This window comes from Triturus cristatus, chromosome 7 (assembly GCF_964204655.1).
Source record: "Triturus cristatus chromosome 7, aTriCri1.1, whole genome shotgun sequence".
Taxonomy (NCBI): domain Eukaryota; kingdom Metazoa; phylum Chordata; class Amphibia; order Caudata; family Salamandridae; genus Triturus; species Triturus cristatus.
The window spans coordinates 284,558,110-284,577,942 of NC_140590.1; the positions used below are offsets into that span (position 1 = coordinate 284,558,110).

The window sequence follows — 19,833 nt, forward strand, 5'->3', positions numbered from 1 at the left end:
CTCCCACCTCCCCTTATTATGGCAGCTGTGCCGCTGGCGCACCGAAGGCAATCCCATCTGCGCCCGTCGCGCCTGGACCGTGCCCAGCGCCAGACCCCCTGGTCCCCGCGAACACCACCACGACCGACGCCGCTACGACGGCAGCACCCTCCACGCACTCAACACTGGATGATCACAAACCTGCTTCCTGGCCAGCCTGAAGCGCACCCAAGGACCCTTCTCCTGCCGGAGCTGCAGCTTCACCAACCTCCGAACCGTCAAACTGCCCACCGAGACAGGACCCAACCACCTCAGTTGCATACTACTTAACACCCGCTCCGCACGCAAACACGCCGTCGAACTCTGGGGCCTGCTCTAAACATCCTCCCCGGACGTCGCCTTCCTGACAGAGACCTGGATGAACCCCTCTTCAGCACCCGACATCATCATAGCCATCCCGGACTGCTACAAGATCACCCGCAGGGACCGCACCAACGGAGTAGGAGAAGGAATCGCCATCATCCACAGGAACACCCTCAGGGTCTCGACCAGCACCGACGACACCCACAGCTCCGCCGAACACCTGCACTTCCAGATCCACACTGACCCCAACTTCACCCTCAGAGGAACTCTTGTCTACAGACCCCCCCGGACCACGGCCTCAGTTCAGCGACGCCATCACTGACTTTGTCAGCACACCCGCCCTCGCCGCCACAGACTACATCCTCCTCGGAGACCTGAACTTCCACCTCGAGAACAACAACAGCAACTCCACCACCCTGATTGACAACCTCGGACTCAGACAGCTCGTCACAACGCCCACCCACTCCACCGGCCACACGCTCGACCCCATCTTCTCCGCAAGTTCCCACGTCACCTTCAGCCACACCAACGAAACTCCACTGGACCGACCAATCGCTGCACCTACTTCACCTTCTGGAAACCCACCACGCACCACCGCACTCAACAGATCCCCCGCCGCAGCTGGAGCAAAGTCACCGAAGATCAGCTAAACACCACCCTCGCCCGAACCCCCCCCTCCGACCCCACCGACACTGACACTGCCGCCCGCAACCTCAGGCGATGGATCGACGACCGTGCCAACACTCGCCCTGATCAAGAAACCCTCCAACAGACGCACTGACAGAAAAACCAGCTGGTTCACCACCAACCTTCAGGCCTCAAATCAAGCCTGCTGAAAGCTCGAGAAGAAATGGCACTGCGAACAGACACTGGACAGCTAAGCAGCCCACAAGAACGCCATCAGCAGACACCATCACCTCATCCGATCCGTCAAAAGGGCCTCCTTCAAGGACCGCCTCGACAACAACGCACACAACAGCAAAGAGCTCTTCAACATCGTGAAGAAGCTCTCCAACCCCAGCCCCAACACCAACGACATCCCACCATCGCATGACCTGTTCAACTCCCTAGCCACCTTCTTCGATCGCAAGATCGCAGACATCCACGGCAGCTTCAACAACCAGACCACCCTGACAGCCACCGACACCTCAGACTTACTGCCCACCATCCACATCAACCCCCTGCTCGCCTGGACCAACGTGAACGACGACGACACCATCAAAATCATGAACACCATCCACTCCGGCTCTCTGTCAGACCCAGACATCTTCAACAAAGCTAGCACCACCATCGCACCCCATCTCCGCAAAATCATCAACATCTCCTTCGAGACCGCAACCTTCCCGGAGAGCTGGAAGCTGGCCGAGAACAACACCTTACTCAAGAAACCCAAGGCGGACCTCAAGAACTTCCGGCCCATCCCCTGCTCCTGTTCCCGGCGAAGGTCATCGAGAAGATCGTCAACGGACAACTGACCCGTTACCTCGAAGAGAACAACATCCTGGACCCGTCTCAGTCCGGCTTCCGCAGCAACCACAGTACCGAAACTGCCCTCATCGCTGCCACCGATGACATCAGGGCCCTGCTGGACAACGGCGAAACCCGGCCCTCATCCTCCTGGACCTCTAAACCGCCTTCGATACAGTCTGCCACTGCACGCTACGCACATGCCTCCACAACGCAGGGATCCTAGACAAGGCTCTGGAATGGACCACCTCCTTCCTCTCTGGCAGAACCCAGAGTGTCCGCCTCCCGCCATTTCGATCCGAAGCTTCCGAGATCATCTGCAGCGTACCCCGGGATCATCCCTCAGCCCGACACTGTTCAACGCCTACATGGCACCGCTCACCCACATAGCCCGATTGCACGACCTCATCATCATCTCCTATGCCGACGACATCCAGCTAATCATCTCCCTCACCAAGGACCCCATCACCGTCAAAACCAACCTCCACGAAGGAATGAAGGCCATCGCCGAATGGATGAAGAACAGCCGACTGAAACTGAACTCAGACAAGACGGAGGTCCTCATCCTCGGCTCCACCCCCTCAGCCTGGGACGACTCCTGGTGGCCGACCACAGTGGGATAAGCACCGACACCCACTGACCACGCACGCAACCTGGGGTTCATCCTCGACTCAACAAGCAAGTCAATGCCGTTTCATCCTCCTGCTTCAACACCCTACACATGCTCTGCAAGATCTACAAATGGATCCCCACCGAAACAAGAACAGTCACCCAGGCCCTTGTCAGCAGCAGACTGGACTATGGAAACGCCCTCTACGCAGGAGTCTCGGCCAAACTCCTGAAACGACTACAACGTATACAGAACGCCTCTGCACGCCTGATCCTCTACATCCCACGCCACAGCCACATCAAACCCCACCTGAGAGACCTGCACTGGCTCCCCGTCAACAAGAGGATCACCTTCAAACTCCTCACCCACGCACACAAGGCACTCTACAACACCGGACCAGCATACCTCAACAGACAACTCATCTTCTACACCCCGAACCGCCAGCTCTGCTCCGCCGACCTAGCCCACGTCACCGTCCCCCGCATCCGAAGAGCGTCCACCGGCGACAGATCGTTCTCCCACCTCGCCGCCTAGACCTGGAACACCCTCCCCATCCACCTGCGGCAGACCCAGGATCTTCTAACCTTCAGGAGGCTGCTCAAGACCTGACTGTTCGAGCAGCAGCAGCACCCCTCCCTCCAGCGCCTTGAGACCCTCACGGGTGAGTAGTGCGCTCTACAAATGCCTGATTGATTGATTGATTGATTGATTGATTGATTGAGCATTTAGTAGGATTTAAAACCACCTGTTGTAGTTTCTGTGTGCATCAAGGTTTCAGGCAGCATTTAAAATGTCATGATCACTCTTGTGATTAATGTTCATGTTAGAGAGAGATTAGCGTTTTGTCTAGTAGCGGTTTTGACTCACCCTAAAGTAGTTCAGAGGGTTAATATGCCTTAAAGAACAGATCTGTATTTTATGTGGTTAGCCGAGTGCATTAGTAGAACCAACCTTTACCAGCTATTTAAAACAAATGAAATGTATTTGAGAGAGGGGCTACGGGTAGATGAAGAGCACTTTTACAGGGTGATAGTGGGGCAATCCAAGGAGGAGGTCATATGGGGAGGAGCAAAAAATAAATCGTTGCACCGGGCGCCATCAGCACTAAAACCGGCCCTGGCAGCACATGAGCGGGATGCATCCCACCCCATCCCCAGGGACAGATACGCACACAGTGACTGGCCCGCTGAGATGGGGGTGCACAGGTGCAGGGGAGAGGTGTCTCTTTGTGTCTGAAGCACGCAGGAGGGAGGGGCTGACCCTTCTGAGACAAGAGTCTTGCGCACTGTGTACCTGGCACTACCGACTTCCTTGCCATTCCGCTTCACTCCCACCTCAGCTCCCCTCCTGGCCGGCCTCCATCTTTGCTTGGGACACCTGCCATTGGGTTAAGCTCAGGGTGGCCGCTATCTTGGGAGAAGGCAGGGGTAGCGCTCTAGTTGCGGCTGCCTCCCGCCCTCCCTGACTACTTAATCCTCGCTCTCTCACTCCCGCACAGCTTATTTGTGTGAATACCCCTGAGGCGGAAAGCCGGGGGCTGTGTGAGTGCAACGCTGTGTATCTTTTTAAATAATCGTGTGTTGTGCGCTGCGTGGCGTGTTACTGTTCGCCTCCTGTGAATTTTGCACACGCTCGCTTTTCTGTTTGTTTTTAACTTTAAACCCTTACCTTGCGCACTGTGTACCTGGCACTACCGACTTCCTTGCCATTCCGCTTCACTCCCACCTCAGCTCCCCTCCTGGCCGGACTCCATCTTTGCTTGGGACACCTGCCATTGGGTTAAGCTCAGGGTGGCCGCCATCTTGGGAGAAGGCAGGGGTAGTGCTCTAGTTGCGGCTGCCTCCCACCCTCCCTGACTACTTAATCCTCGCTCTTTCACTCCCGCACAGCTTATTTGTGTGAATACCCCTGAGGCGGAAAGCCGGGGGCTGTGTGAGTGCAACGCTGTGTATCTTTTTAAATAATCGTGTGTTGTGCGCTGCGTGGCGTGTTACTGTTCGCCTCCTGTGAATTTTGCACACGCTCGCTTTTCTGTTTGTTTTTAACTTTAAACCCTTACCTTGCGCACTGTATACCTGGCACTACCGACTTCCTTGCCATTCCGCTTCACTCCCACCTCAGCTCCCCTCCTGGCCGGACTCCATCTTTGCTTGGGACACCTGCCATTGGGTTAAGCTCAGGGTGGCCGCCATCTTGGGAGAAGGCAGGGGTAGCGCTCTAGTTGCGGCTGCCTCCCACCCTCCTCTCTCCCTACAAAATGATTATGTTCCCTAGACGGCGCAGCGGGCAGGCGCAGCGGGTGCGCCGGCGGCGCGCCAAAGGCGCGCCAAAGGCAAGCCCGTCTGCACCCGTCCGCGGCCGGTTGGGGCCTGGGGCCTGTCACCCTGCCCAATTTCCATCTTATTCCCCTAGGGACCTAATTTCCTTACACAAACCTTGGCCGCTGGTTGCCACCAGTTATTTAAAACTAAAACAACTAGGCATTCTCCAAGCCCGCAGGACTCTTCTGTCTTCCCTTACCCCTGAACATACAGTCATCCCCCCTCCCCCCAAATCTTTGTCCGCTCAGGCACCTGCTAATATGGAATTAGCAATCATATATCTTAACACTCGGTCGTTAGTCAGCCATCAACTTGACATATGCCACCTTCTGGACTCAGACCGACCCGATATTCTACTCATAACGGAGACTTGGCTGAACGAGGATTCCTCCCCTGATATTTTGGCAGCCATCCCACCTGGGTATTATATCCTTCAAGCCAACCGTCCAGCGGGGAAATCTGGTGGCGGCGTAGCCGCTATTATCAAACTCCCCCTCAGGTTTACCTCCCTCTCCCTACCCAATATCCCCCAGGTCGATTACCTAGCCATCCGTTTTGAATCCTCGGTGTCTCCCCTCACCTGCGTTCTGGTATATCGCCCCCCCCAACCTATACCAAATTTTCCCTCGCTCTTTGGCGACCTACTCTCCCAGCTTACCATCAACTATTCCAAACTCCTGGTTCTGGGAGACTCTAATTACTGGCCGTCAGATGCCCATGAAAGCTCTCTCTCTTTGGCCTTCACCGACTTATTAAGTGGGCTTAATGGCCTCCAACACGTCCACACGGCCACTCATTCTAAGGGCCACATCCTTGATCAAGTGTGGACCTACAATCTTGGAATTAAGTCGCTCATGATTTCACCTTGTCACTGGTCGGACCACTCCTTAATTTCTTTCTCTCTCCTGGTCCCTCCACCGCCTCCCCGCAGCCGAGGCCCTAGCCTCCTGGCCCGCAACTGGAATAAAGCAGACCTTGATTCATTTTTTACCTCTTTAACATCTTCGGTTCCACCCAGTCCCGGCTCCATAGACTCCCAAGAAGCCGCACTTGTCAAATGGCTAGAGTCCGCCAGTGACAAGGTTGCCCCCCTCAAGCTAATCAGAACCAAGCGCCCTCATGACGCACATCGATGGTTCTCGGACAGCCTTAAATCTTTAGAACTGGGACTCCGCCAAGCCGAGCGCCGTTGGCGTAGAAACTACGACCACTCAGAAAAACTACAATTTTTAAAACTTTCTGGCGAATACAAACAGGCTATTTCAGCCGCCAAAACTGCTTACTTCTCCACAAAAATTCTTAATTCTGCGCAAAAATCTAAAGACATTTTTGCCATTGTGGAGGAGCTCTCACATCCTGACAGGGTGACTCTTAAACCCCTTCCTTCCCAGGCTCTATGTGACTCTCTTAATCAATTCTTTATAGCCAAAATCAGCAAAATTAAAAATAGTATCTTCTCTGGATACCCGGTGATGCCCCCCACAGAGACCATTCCCTTCTCTAATCTCCATTCCCTAACCCAGTTTCCCCCTATACTAGAAGTAGACTTTCTTTCCCTGCTTAATAAAGTTTCATCTGGCTCTCCCACGGACTGTTGCCCCCCTGCGATTCTTCGTGCTGCCTTTTCGGCCTGCCCCGCCCCTCCGCTAGCCCTCCTGAACAATTCTCTTCTGTTCGGTGTGGTTCCTAGCCAGTTCAAGAACGCTGAGGTGGTTCCCATACTAAAAAAACCTAATGCCGACCCCACAGTTATGGGTAACTTCCGTCCTATCTCCCTTCTCCCTTACTTGAGTAAGGTGCTCGAGACACATGTGACCAGTGTCCTCAGCTCTTTTATTGAAGAGTCCAACTTCTTAGACTCCCAGCAAGCTGGGTTTAGACCTGTTCATTCGACGGAGGCGGTTATCCTCTCTGTCATGGAGGAACTCCGTAGAGGCGCCGACTCTAATATTAGTCAAGCTCTGATTCTTCTAGATCTTTCGGCGGCCTTTGACACGGTCGACCATACCATCTTGGTCGACCGTGTCAAAGAGGCGGGCATCAGTGGGACGGCCCTCAGTTGGGTTCGTTCCTTCTTGACGAACCGCCACCAATCTGTCCGACTCTCCCAGTTTTCGGCTGACAAAATGAAGCTTACTTGCGGCGTTCCGCAGGGCTCGTCTCTGTCACCACTTCTATTTAATCTGTATCTCACTCCCCTTATTCGCTCCCTCCGGGGAAGGAATGTCACTGCATTTAATTATGCAGATGACATTCAGCTTGTCTTCAATCTTGACTCCTCGGACGAAGCGATCCAAGATTTTCAGCTCACCCTTTGTCACATCAGTAATTGGATGGGCGCTCACCATCTTAAACTTAACCCCGACAAGACGGAGCTTGTTCTTGTCGGAGGCCCATCCAACCCTTGGAAATCTACTTTCTGGCCCTCTTCCCTTGACCCCTCTCCTTGTCCGGCTGACAAGGTGAAAAGCCTGGGAGTCTACATTTCCCATGATCTTTCAATGAAACACCAGGTCAGTGCCACTGTGTCCTCTTGCTTTTTCCAGCTTAGGAAGATCCGGAAAATAGCTCATTTCTTGACCACCGAGGCCCTCACTCTGGCACTGTTGGCATTAGTCATCTCTCGGATTGACTATGCCAACGCCCTGTATGTAGGCATCCCACAATATCAAATTAAAAGATTACAGCTGATACAGAACCAGGCAGCTCGCCTGATCTATCGTCAACCCAAACATTTTCACGTTCGCCCTCTGCTCAAAGCCCTTCACTGGCTTCCTGTTTCGGAGCGTTGCAAATTCAAACTTGGCTGTTTGACCCATAAATCTGTGGCCGGCATTGGCCCTTCTTTCATTTCCTCTCTCCTGCACCCCTACGTTCCCCCTAGGCATCTCCGGTCCTCTCACCATGCGCTCCTCCAGACGCCCAGGTTTAGGCGCAAGAAACATGGAGGCCTTAGATTTTCTTTCCTGGCTCCCACCTTTTGGAATTCACTTCCGTTGGAACTTAGACTTTCTTCCTCTTACCCTCACTTTAGGTCTCTGATTAAAACTCACCTTTTCCGCAGCATTTATACATAAGCACTCTTTTCTCCCCTTCTGTGCCTCTTCTCAAGTAAGTGATTAGCGCCAAGAAACCGTCCGGTGTAAGTTGCGCTTTACAAGAATTTTTTACATTACAAGAGTGCACAGGGCGGATGGGCTGCAGGACAGAGGCGCACACAGTAGAGGGGAGTGGCCAGGGCACAAGTCGGGGCTACACATGGGTGGGCGGCACCCACCCACTATTTTCACAGGGTGAACGCTGTCCACCCTGTCAAAAAGTTGTGTCCCACTGAATAATGTGTTGAACTTGTCCCGGTGCAATTTTCACACACTGGGGCAGATTCAGCAGCGCCTGCACGTTGTCTGCTTTCGATCCGTAACAACGTGCAGGCTGGACGGCTCTTTCTTATTTCAAACTCCTGCTGGGCCCATAACAAAAGGCATTGTTGAGTCATTGACACCAGAGACCGTTAAAGAATAATGGGGTATATTAATATTCATATACCATCAGCGCTGACACTAGCCCACAGGACCATTGATTTCACATAGACAAAGAATGCACAAGGAAAATGGGTACAAGATACACAATAGGTGCAGCTTGTCATAAATACAAACATTTAAATCCAAAAGGCATTACACATTTACAGAAAAAATACAAAAAAAGATTCAATGATGGTGTCCAGGAACAGTCCTAATAGATTCAAGCGTATGTCCTTATTGCCAGCAGGTGAGGTATGCTTGATTACAATATATAACACCTTTAGCAATCATCCACGTTTCGACCCAATTAAGTTATGTGCTCATATCTAGCATCACCACAGCTCTTCATCAGAACAAGAGGGAATTAAAGTATGACCGTACGTAAATGGCATCTGATTTGGTTCAAGTATAAATCATACGTATGGCCTCCCCAGGATGAGGGCCCTACGATTAGTGACCTGGTCACCAGGATGGTTGTCCAGAGTTGTTATTCAGTTTGAGTGGGCGAGCGCAATGTAGTCTGGGTTTCTGACAAGTAAAACCTCCTGAAAATGTTATGGGACATGGCTGTGGCGTTCTTGCCATAGCGGGTGCCCTCTCACGACCTGCCCTCACACTCAGGCCCGGACTGGCCATGCCGGGCACCGGGCAATCTCCCGGTAGGCTGGATGGGGAGGGGGCCGGTTTTTTGGCATGGGGCCGGTTTTGGTGCTGGGGCCGATTTTTAGTCCGGCCGACGGCGTTAGTCAGAAAAAGAAATGAGAAAATCAGATAAGTTCACAAGAGTCACGACTCACACATGATGAGTCTCTCCTCGCTCCATGCTAGAAAAAACAGGCACAATTCTATCTCTGAGTCATTCAATCTGCATAAATAATGGCATGCATTTGCATTGGAGCACTGTGAGGGTAGGTCGGGCGCTGCGCTCTGATATCTCTGCGGCCGCCGCCGCGTCTGCGGAGCGTGCGCAGTCTCCTCAGTTCACCCACCTTAGGGTGGGGCGGCCGGTGTTGATCATGCGCATTAAAAAAGTGCGCGTGACCGCTGGTTAGGCCAGGTCGAGGTCTCAAGGAGCATTCCCGAAGTAAGCCAGCAGAGACCAAGATGACGTCGACACCTTCGTGAGAGAGCTGCCCATAATTTAATTATTTCTAGCCCCTGCCTCTGCCTGTTCACCTCCCTGCTGCCGAATGCAGTGCCGCCCGCCGGTGAGTCACTCACTAGTGCCTTTGTTGTCTCTCCCTGTAATAACCGTGCCCGGCGTCCAGTCGTCTGTGGGCCGGGACGGGATTAAACAAAGATAGAGGCCCTCCGACCCCCCCACCCCAGCCCCTGGCCCAGGGGCCAGGGCCTTGGCCTTGGCCTATACCTTTGTTTCAGTAGCGCCTGGCCCAGTGGCCCCTGGGGCCCCTGAGTGTGCATTTAAAATTGTGACAGGCCTGCTGTTGGTGAGCAGGGGAAAGGGAGGACGAGTCGACCCGGCGGAGGCCGAGCCGGCTGCCGGAGCAAAGTGGTGGGTAGTGGTGCTGCCTGCCTGCCTGGCTTGAGTTGCGCTCCATCTCGGCTCCGGCCTCGCTGCGGGCCTAGCCGGCCCTGACTCCCTGAGCTGAGCCTGAGAGCCTTAGACAGACACACACACACACTGGGGAGAGTGACTCCTGGGCTGGTGACCGAACTGGCATCAGCCAACTTGAGCAAAGGCGTTTTTTTATTCTGAGGTGGCTCCAAATGCAGATGTCCCTAGTCGGCCATTCCCTGCCTGCGTCAGAGTGGACTTGATTGTTTCTGAACCATGATGCTATTGCACCACTTAGAATGATGAAAAGGATGTGACTGTCACTGGCCCGGTCACCCTTGTGCATGGAATGATGGCAAGTACTCTATGATCGCTTGATGACAGGTGCAGGAAAGCAGGTCTGGGAGGACTGAAGCCTATTCAGACGATGGCCTGAGATCATCCCCATGAGTAGACATGCGGTTTCACTGAGTGCGAATGCAAATAATTTACACCCCATGCTCTTTCTGACACTATTGCAAATAATTTGTAACAACATTTTATATATGCCATTATTATGTGTGCAAAAGAAATTCTAATAGGCCTTTCCCCCGGCCCAGGGCCTTGGCCTAAGTAAGGGCCTACGTAACGCCTATCACCTATACTTTTCTGTTGATCCCGGCCGGTTCTGCACAGCGCACTACCGCCTTGGGCAGTCCCTGAGTCTGGATTGGGGATTTAGACATTTAGTCAGGCATTTAGAGCACTGAGCAGGCCTCCTTGCTGTTCGTGAGCAGGGGCCAGGGGGGCGGATGACCAGGCGTCTCCGACTGGTGCCGGAGCGAGGTGGTGGTGGTGGCTAGCTCAGGCTGCCAGGCTGGCCTATGCCTGCGAGCAGGAGTCCGGCTATGCTAGCAGTACCACTACCTACCAGGCCCGGTTCTAGAGGGTGGGCCAGGCCCACCCAAACATGAGCCTCCTTGGCCCTCTCAGTGAATCTGCCACCGATGTACAACAATAAAAACTGTTAAGATAACTTGTGATTTACGATCCTGCTGCAGAGCAACCATTGTCTGTTGGTAGTTCTTAAATGCAGATTAACGGAATTTTGTGGGAATAGCTCAGTGGGTTACTACCTCTGTCACAGATATCCTTGTGTTACTTGCAGTTTAGAAGTTACTATCATAACATAAGACAGTGACCTATGAACTGTCATTAAAGAACTGCATACAAACTTCGCTTTTTTATGTTGTGATGTAGTTAGAACTTCTCCATTCTTTCATTATTCTACTGTTACTAAAAAGAGCTTGTTTGGGCAGTTATACATTTTCATCAGTAAAGCCAACCCTGACAACTGAAGTACTCTTTAAATCCTGAGTGTGTGCTTCTTGCGACCAAACCCCTGTAAAATATATTGCCCACCAGAATGGATGAAGTGATTTCTACACCTTGTAATCCTCATTAGCTTATGTGACATTCCGCGTAAACTGATTTATTGTCTCTGTATAATGTGTGCTGTTATGTAAAGTACTGTGACACCCTACACTCATATGAGTAGCACAATACAACAAATGGAATGGATAGGAGAGAGGGGCAACGGAGAGATGAGGGGCACTGATCCAGATCAGGGCATACAAATTCTCCCTACTTCCACGGATAGAGTAATTTCACAGATACACGCACATGCACTCATCATACGCTTGGGCCCATTTCACTAACAAACACTCGGATTACTCTATCAGTGCCAACCATGGAGAGAGAAACCTCCTAAACACCCTGCATCTACAGTAAGGTCAATGCGACCAAATTGATTTTGTCCTGAGTCATGATATAAACAACAATAATTACATTAGAGTATTCAATAAACGACAAGAAATAACCACCAACACTATAATTCATAAATGATTCTTTATCTAAAATTAGTTCAAAGAAAGTCAATCAAAGCAAAATCATTATTTTCATAATTACCTATTCTAGCTAAATGTCATAAATGGGTCAGGACAGGTCTCTCAGTAGAAGTCTCCCGAGTCGCCATCCTCACAGCATCGATCCTCACCAACGCAGGTTTGGGAAGAAGTGGCCTTAAAAATCCCGAATGCAATGAAACACAGACCCTCTCTAGTCTAGTATATTTATAATAAAACTTACAAAATGATAGCAACAAATAAGTTCTAAATTTCCGTTGAGCCGCTGAGCAGAGCGAGCAGGAAAGGATGTAGCATCGCTACATTTGGAAAATCTCCGCTCAGAAAAATCACAAAAATAAAAAGACGGAAGAAGGAAACTCGAGTTTGCAAATGTTACTTTTGTAAATAGTCTTCCTCGGAACCATAGCGAAACCACCACTGTAATCACAAAGTTCATTGTGGCTCTCTTTTCCTCCAAGGTTATTTGGATATTTGCCTGGAGTCGCTGTCATCACGGAAACTTTCAAAACTCCAGCAGAAGCCATAGTCAGGTGACTTTCAACAAGGCCTCTCGTCATCTCATATTCACTCGAGCACAGGCTGTAAATGTCAGCCATCTTTTCTTAGGCCAAAACGAACCATCTTAATTGAAAGAAACACAAACAACGTTACTACATCATCGCAATGATTAAACAGTGTTAATTCCCACTAATACCCTTATGTGTATGTAATTAACTAGCCATCTGCAACATATTTAAGCATAAGTACACGTTATTATTTAAAAGCATCAACACAAAACAAATAGCACACTTATTAAATAACCGCACATTATTATTAAGCAACATATATGCATTCCCATGTGTAGTTTCTTTTGTTAATCATGTTGGTTAATCAAAATTTTCACACAAAAGAAATAATTAATGATTATGGATTAGTATTTTAAGTCAAGACATATAGACAAAACTAGAGCTTAAAACCCAATAAATTTTCAACAGAAAACTCTGCTCCAGCAATCCCCCCTTTGGTGATATTATCACCAAATAAACAAACCAAAAAAAAAAAAATTTAGTCCCATTTTAGGAGAAATTGAAAATGTCTTTTCCTTTCTCACAACACTACACACCAGACTCCCTTTCATCATCCCTCTTCGTTTCCAGGTAAACACTCTCCCCCAATTCTTCTAATTCTATTTCTTGTGGATCTCTTTTTGACCTCTTTTGTTTCTTTTCAATATTTCTTTTAATTAATCTCTTTTTCCCTCCCCTGTTTTTACAACACAAACACACCAATCTTAGTATCAATAAAGCAACAATCACACATGTCAAAGGAAACAATATCTTACCTATAATAGTACTACCTATCTTAGCAATAAAACTCTTAACAGCAACTATTTTATTAGCTATTTTGGTCCAGATACTTTCAGCTTCCAGTGGTACCAATTCTTCATGCAAATCAGTAATATTTTTAATATAGACCTACAGGTCTTTGCTTTCATCAGGAATGTAAGTGCAACAATGTTGAACTTTCAGCATTCCACAAACTCCACCCTCCTTGGCCAATAGAATATCAAGGGCAAGTCGATTTTGCATAGACATGGCACGTACGGCAATCATCTCCGTATTCACCAAAAGAAACCCTCCAGCGGTACTTGTCGATATGCGATCCACCACTGTTGACAATTTCCGAATTCCATATGCATTTAAAGAAATTCCCACTGCTGGAATTAAAGCTCCAAAAATATCACCTACAATTTCGGACCAAGTTTCTCTCTTAAAACGTGTTAATAAATTAATATGTTCTACATCTTCTATTCTATCTATATGAAAGATCTTTGGAAAGACCAGGCCCACATAACATGTGCCATACCAATGGTCAGGCAACCTGTAATAAGCCTTATTCCTACAAACATAATACACTCCTGGGAAAACTGGATCCTCTCCTCCCTTGAAACCCCATCCTGCTGCAATGAAGTATGTATCATGACACTCACTAGCCCCAACAAAATATGTATCATATTGGGATTTCCTCCTAGTAATGCATAGCTTACCCTTCTGTGGTGCATCTAGAGCTAAAGTTGGACTAGCCCCATTCCTCAACTCTTTCCCCATCTCAATGTCCCAAATTGTCTCACTCACTTTATATTTCCCTGCCTTTTCATGCATGTTCATTCTCCTTTCCTCTACCATGTTTAGAAAGGCCTTCTCCTCTTCTTTCAAACTACAAGTTAAATTGTTCTTAAAAATGTAATCTAATGTTAATTCTTCTTTCTCAATAAAAATCTCACCAAAAACATTAGCTTCTTTAGCTGGATTCAGCCTTTTGTTCATAGGCAATTGCCCAAAAATGTTATCTTTGTTAGACATCTCATAATCTATTTTCCCTTACAAATAAAAAATACTACTCAGCACACTACATGAAATTCCATACGTAGCTGGTAAATGGTGATAAGTAAAACCCTCTGAAACGGATGCAGGTAACTGCATACATACATAGCAATCCCTTACTTCCATTTTCTTCACATATTCATACAATAATTTTGAAAAAACATTACTAGAAAAATCATTAATTGACCTATCTTTATGTATGTAAGTATTACTAATTCTAGTTGGAACCACTTTTTGTGAATTCTTTTCTACATTAGTCTCATTCTCAGTATGTATCTCAAATGTACCTATTGTAACTCTAAATGTAACTAATAAAGCTAAAACTCCCCATAATAGCATTAATAATCCAGTACAGCAGCAGCACATTCTACACCATCTTTTTAGGAAGGCACATCTACTTTGATTATTTTCTATGTTAGCCATTTTACTACTTTGACCGTGTCTTTTGACTTAGCCTCTACTACTCCACTACTGCAATTCTTTATTTCTGGATTACTTCAGACAGCTAAATTTCAAACTTTCTTCTTTTCACTTTTCTCCAAGTGATTGCTTCAGTTCACTCAATTTGGATATTCATCACTCTTCACTTTGACTTCTTCAACATCAAATTGTATTAGATCTCCAACAACATCTTCAGTATCCGAATTTTCTCCAATGTCAGTCAAAATAACTTTTAAAATTCCAACAGACTTTTCCTCTCCCTCAACCACTTTTCTCAAGATCCCCTCCGGATTGTCTTGATTCACTTCTTCTCCTTCAGACAGTGCTACATAAGACCATTCCGGTGATCTGTACTTTTGGTTAGGTTTTCTTATTCTTTTGATCTCTTCTGATTCTTTCAACTCTTTCCGCTTTTCACCTTTTGCTGGATTTTGACTCGACACCTCATTCACTTGTTCAGCTTTCGATGTATTTGCTCGTGTCAATCTGTATCTTAGCCTCTTTACTCTGTTGTTAGGCCAAAGATCTCCTCTTACAACCTTTTTTGGTCTTGTTTCTTTATTATTTCTTTCTCCAATCCAAGTTCTCTTTCTCAGAACTCGACCTTCTGATTTCTCATTCTCACTCTCGTCCGATTCTGTTTCAAATACCTCTTATTCTTCAGCAGTTTTCTTTCGCTCCACACTCTTTATCACCACTGTTTGAGACTTCCCTATTTCTTTCCCTCCTCGGGTCTCCAACACGCAATCTTCTTGCTGTCTACTTGTCCCTTCACCTAGCTTATCAGGAATGTTCCCTACACCTCCTCGGGGGTCTTCCGCAATCTGTCCCTCTCTAACTTCTTCTGACCCTGCTTCTTCAGGTGTAATCTCAAGTGGATTTTCAACTTCCTCATCTGATTCAGAAGTAGTTACCGTGGAACTGCTCTTTTCTCTTCTTTCTTCTCCACTGCTTGTTAGAACTTCAGGCTCTCTCACAGAATCTGATCTCTCTTCTGTGACTCTCAATGTTTCTCTTGAAGTCTCCCCTGGAAAGAAAGAATCACCTGACCCTCTTTCTCCTTCACTCCTTCCAGAATTCTGATTCCTCCTCACTGGTTCAGCTTCTTCTTCATCACTTGAATCTGATTCTTCAAAATACTCCTTGCCAGTTCCTTCCTTTGGATTTGGAACTCTCAGAGTATGACTTGCATGTACCCAGTTTTCACACCGGCACACTTTACTGCAGTCGTTGTAGTCAGAATAACTTGTCTTGGCCTTCCCCACCTTGGGACCAAGCAATTTCTTCTTCTGTGCACTTTAATCCTCACCCAGTCCCCTGGACTCAGATCATGAGCTTGCTTTTACTCAAGTGTAGTAGCGTCTTCTCCAACCTGGTGAAACACAGAATGAACTGCGTCAGCCAGGCCTTTACAGTAATCCAAAATCATGTCATCAGTTATTGTCATCAACTTATTGACAGGCACAAATGCATGACGCATTGCACGTCCCATCAAGATCTCATGTGGACTCAAACCAGTAGTTCTATCTGGAGTAGATCTAATAGTCATTAGCACTAGAGGCAAGACATCAGGCCATTTCATTCCAGTGGCTAAACACATCTTACCAATCCTGTTCTTTATTGTGCCGTTCATCTGTTCCACAACGCCAGAAGCCTCTGGTCTGTATGCACAATGTAGCTTCTGTTGTATGCTCAATGCTTCACAAATTAAACTCATGAGCTCATTATAGAAGTGTCCACCTCTATCAGACTCAATCGTTACTGGAAACCCGTACCTAGGAATCAACTCTCTTAACAGTAACTTTGCCACTGTTATTCCATCATTTCTCCTAGTCGGATAGGCCTCCACCCACCTCGAGAACAAATACACTACCACTAGAACATACCTCAATCTGTTCACTTGTGGCATCTCAATGAAATCAATCTGCATTCTCGTAAAAGGACCACCTTCTCTGCCTATCGTTCCCAGACTCACCACTGTCTTTTTCCCAGTGTTAAATTGCTGACAAATCAAACATCTTTGACAAATGCTTTCTGCAATCATCCTGAACTTTGCATTATACCAAGTCTGTTTAAAAGACCTGATCATCGCATCCCTTCCCAAATGTCCCTGGCCATGATACATCCTTGCCATTGTCGACAGCATAGAGTTTGGCATAACTGGTCTACCATCTCTATAGATCCAAACATGATCTGTTTCTCTTGGGGCACAACCTGCCTTGATCCAGTCTTTCTTTTCTTCCTTTCCTGCCTCATCCTGCAACTGTTTCACCTCATCCCACGTTTCTAGGACATTAGTAAACATCACAGAACAAAAAGACATTTCCCTTTCTCGTTCCCTATTAATCGAGTGATTATTTTTAGCACAATATTGTGCTATATCGTTTGCAAAACGATTTCCAAGTGTCACAAAATCATCTCCTTGTCCATGCGCAGCACATTTTACAACTGCTAATTCTTTAGGCAGCTGTATCGCCTCAAGTAATTTTCCAATCACTTCAGCATTCTTTATTGGAGTTCCACTCGACGTCAAAAAAACCTCTCTGTAGCCAAAGCTGGCCAAAATCATGCCCAACTCCAAATCCGTACTGACTATCAGTCATTACAGTCACTCTCAGATTCTTCCCAATTTCACAAGCTTTCGTCAATGCCACCAATTCAGCAACTTGTGCAGATTTTACTCCTTTTAATGGTGAAGCTTCCATCACTTCTGAAACCTTGCACACTGCATATGCTGCACTCAGCACACCATCATCATTCTTCAGACATGATCCATCCACAAACAGCACATGATCGCTCTCAGGCAATGGAAGATCTCTTATGTCTGATCTCGGTTTTGTACAGTAATCAAGCACATCCAAACAATTGTGATCATCTTCTTTCACACCCACATTTTCATTATCTGGCAACAATGTTGCTGGATTCACATTCACACATCTCTCAAGAGTCACATTTGATGCTCCCAAAATGACTTTCTCATATTTAGTCAGCCGACTATGTGACATGTACTGAGTTCTGCTTCTTGTCAAAGAATTGCCACATTATGAGGTACGAATACCCTTACAGGATATCCCATTATTATTCCCTCACTCTGTTCCAGACTTCTACATGTTGCAGCTACAGATTTTAGACAACCTGGTAAACCCACAGCTACAGGGTCAAGTGTCAATGAGAAGTACGCAATAGGCCTTCTCAGTTGTCCATGCTTCTGAATTAACACTGAAAGTGCACATCCATTTCTCTCACTGCAGTACAACTCAAACTCTTTTTCATAGTCTGGCATACCCAAAGCAGGGGCTTCACACATTCTGCTCTTTAACTCCTCAAATGCTGCCATTTGTTCTCCATCTAGTTCCAATGGGTCTTTCATCTCACTCTTTGTCAGCTTAATCAGTGGCTTTGCTATCAGGGAGAAATTACTAATCCACTGACGACAATAACCCACCATCCCCAGAAACATCCTCACTTCTCTCTGGGTCCTTGGGGCTCTCATTCCCCTGATAATTTTGATCCTGTCATCAGTCACCTTTCTCAGACCCTTTTCAATATTGTGTCCAAGATAATGCACCTCTTTCTTGCAAAATTGCAATTTGGCTGGAGATACCTTTAACCCTCCATCTGCCAGATGATTCAGTAAAGCTATGGTATCCACTTCACAAGCTTTACGTGTCTTTGATGCCACAAGTAGGTCATCAATATACTGCACTAGTACTGAGCTTTCAGGCATGATCAAACTCTCCAATGATTTTTTCAATAACTGATTGAATATCGAAGGACTCTCTGTATACCCCTGTGGGATACGACACCATGCTAAAATACGCTGGCCAAACCTAAATGCAAAAATCGGCTGGCTGTCATGATGCAATGAAATTGAAAAGAAAGCATGACACAAATCAATCACTGTGTACCACTCAGCATCATGTGGAATCTGATACAAAATCACTGATGGATTTGGCACAATGAGACAACATGCCACCACAATTCTATTAACTTTTCTCAAATCTTGTACAATCCTGAACTTCCCATTAGGCTTCTTTAGCCCCATTATCGGTGAATTACACGGGCTACTCAGTAGTTGTCTCAAAACACCTTGCTGAATCATTTTCTCAATTATAGGAGTTATTCCTTCAATTATTTCTGGTGTCATTTTGTACTGAGGAATGTTAGGATAAGTAATTCCCTCTTTCACTGAAATTTTCACAGGATCTACATTATTCATCAATCCCACATCCTCTCCAGTAAAATACCAAACTGTCTTTTTCACTGTGTCTCTCAGCTCTTGAGGCAAATCCTCTGGATTAAACACAGCATATGTACCAACCATCTCATTTTCTCTATTATCTAGAGTCATTCGGTACAAAACATCCTCATCTTGTGTTTCAAATGCTATTCCATCCGGAGTACAAAAAATTGTACAATTCATCTTGCATAGCAGGTCCCTGCCTAACAAGTTCACTGGACTAGTGTCACAGACCACAAATCTGTGCATGTCCGAAAATTTCCCTATTCTTACCCTTACTGGTTCAGTAAGACGTGTCTTGATTTGTGTATTAGCTACACCAACTACTTCGATTGCTTCATCCGAGAGAGGAAGATTTCTAATATCTGCTGACCTGACAGTTGATCTCGTCGCACCTGTGTCTACTAAAAAAGTAACACTTTCTTCATTTATTTTCCCATCTACAAATGGTCCTGCCTGGTCTATTTCTAGAGTTGCACCAAGTATGCACTCTTCCTCCTCTCCTCGGCACCGTCAATAATCACCTTCAGACTCACTCCCTTCATTCTTTAACAAATACTGTTGTACCTGGTTAGAACGCCTTGGTTTGTTTACCTGCTCATCATTGTAGAATCCTGAATCCTGATTGTACTTTTGTGACCCTCTATTCTGCGGCAAGGGCGGTTTTGGCTCTTGGCTCTGCTGTCTCACAACCTTCTGTTGTTGCTGCTGTTGATTATTCCCCTCATTCTGCACCTGTTGATTTAAGGGTTTGTGGAAATATGGATTTTTCTGGTCAGTTATGTCCCCTATCTTGGACCCCAACGGTTTCATGTATAAATCACAAGTATATGTATGTTCCCTCCAGTTCCAGTTATGAAGACGCAAACACATGTGCGTCCACCGCCAACATGTCCTCTTTCAGATCCGCCATAAATGGGCCGGATATTCCATTCCTAAGTACGAAAGGCCACCGGCTTTATATGGTTCACTTATGCCATTTTACAGTCCAGGCAAGTAGGCCCTGATTCTGCCATCAAGCTTTTCCTGCCTTCTGCCTCTGAAAGCTTCAGTCTGAGCTCGCATCTGTACCCATGAACTTTGTCCTCATTCTCTGCGCAGCTAA

General features: G+C 47.2%; 1 protein-coding gene across 1 annotated transcript in view; it reads left to right on the forward strand.

The window, feature by feature from the left end:
• Positions 1–19,833, forward strand: part of LOC146809437 (circularly permutated Ras protein 1-like) — a 293,808-nt gene that overhangs the window by 193,449 nt on the left and 80,526 nt on the right. The window lies entirely within an intron of this gene.